This window comes from Alexandromys fortis, unplaced genomic scaffold (assembly GCF_014885135.2).
Source record: "Alexandromys fortis isolate MF-2015 unplaced genomic scaffold, M_Fortis_MF-2015_v1.1 scaffold_99, whole genome shotgun sequence".
NCBI classification, from domain to species: Eukaryota; Metazoa; Chordata; class Mammalia; order Rodentia; family Cricetidae; genus Alexandromys; species Alexandromys fortis.
The window spans coordinates 5,503,984-5,505,573 of NW_026067982.1; the positions used below are offsets into that span (position 1 = coordinate 5,503,984).

A 1,590-nucleotide genomic window follows, 5' to 3' on the forward strand; every position below is an offset into this window, starting at 1 on the left:
AAAAAAAAAAAAAAAAAAAAAAAAAAAAAAAAAGGAAGAAAGTCTTTATTCAGCTTAAATTGTAGGTTAAAGTTCATCACAACAGGAAGTCAAGGCAGCAGGAACATCACCTCCACAGTCAGGAGCAGAGAGAAAGGAGTATGTGCGTGCTTGCTTGTTACCCGGCTAGCTTTCTCTACTCTTACACGGTTGCTCACGTCCAGGCTGGGTCTTCCCACATCAGATAAAGCAATCAAGATAATCCCTAACAGATGCGCTCACTGGCCAACCTAATCTAGGTAATCCTTATTTGTCAAGTTGCCAAATGAGACTAACCTTGGCAGTGGCTTTATTAATCTATTCAGTCAAACCCTGTTTTGGGGCTTCTCTCACACACAATAACATGGAGGTACTGATATTCGTACACTGTAACTCACAAGCCCAGAATTACACATTTCTCTCCATAACTGAATGGAATTACAGCCAGGAACCATTCCCCCGTTTGTGAAGACTGTGTGAGCCAGCAATCTATGCCTATAGACTGTCTAGCCGTTTATAGCAGGATTAAATCAGGTCCTGCTTGACTGGCCCTGACTCCCTTTGGTGAGTGCTTAGTCTTCCAAATGCCCACCACCACCCCCCTTCCATCACTTGGCTACACCAAGTTCTTCCTTCAACCTCAGTTGTACCCCACAGCCCGAGCTCTCCTCTGTTTTTGACCACTGGTATGTGGCTGGCTGATTGGAGCTATGCTCTGCTGAAGCTTCCCATGGTGACTGTGGCTCCTCCAAGCCACATCTGCTGGAATACTGTGGGCATTGGTCCAGGGACTTCTCCTCAGTCTCCCTAGCTTGTACGGAGTAGAGCCCTCCTTGGGGAGCTGCTTTGGGCCTGTCACTCTGAGCATCTCTCTGAGTCCATTCCCCAGGCTAACTGATTCTGTGGTCTTTTCTGCAGGACCCACATTATTCCTGGCAGCTCCCTCAGAGGTGAAGTGCTGCCTCAACACCTCGAGGTACCCTCCCATGGCCACTCCTGCTCTGTCTCTTGGTGAGTCAGGGCCTGAGCCCTGGGAACTATCTTTGAGAATGTAGGCCTCATCTGACTCCTGTTGAATTCCTGCCTCATTCCCTTCCCCCTTTATGCACAGCTTTCCTTGGGGTTGGAGGGGGCAGAATCTTAGTTAGTTGCTGCCTCCTTCCCTATTCCCTTGCGGCTTCATTTTATAAACTCTGTGGTCTGGCCATTCCAAGGCTGGCCTTCCCAGAGTTCAAACCAGAACCATCTAGCACCCCTACCAAGCTCCAATCAAAATGCTTTTAGCATTCAGGATATTTACTTTTTTATGTGTTCTAAAACATTTAATATGAAATCCTTGGCTAGTTAATATCTTTCTTGGAGATCCACCTCCCCTTCCAAAACTTCTAACACACTGCCATAGGCATGTATATCTCGTGTTGACTGCCGAGTCACAAGAGTGCCAAGGAAAAGTCTTCTTGGTGCCACTTTTGCTGAGTTGGCTCAGCTAAAGTCAGTCAGCAGTCCAACTCACCATTAAAGAAAAGAATCACCATATCAGTGAGTGGGCATGAAATGTAAGGAGTGTTAGCG

At 46.9% G+C, this 1,590-nt stretch overlaps 1 protein-coding gene across 1 annotated transcript in view; it reads right to left on the reverse strand.

Moving 5' to 3' along the window:
* The window catches only part of LOC126511455 (uncharacterized), a 9,761-nt gene that overhangs the window by 7,379 nt on the left and 792 nt on the right, over positions 1-1,590 (reverse strand). The window lies entirely within an intron of this gene.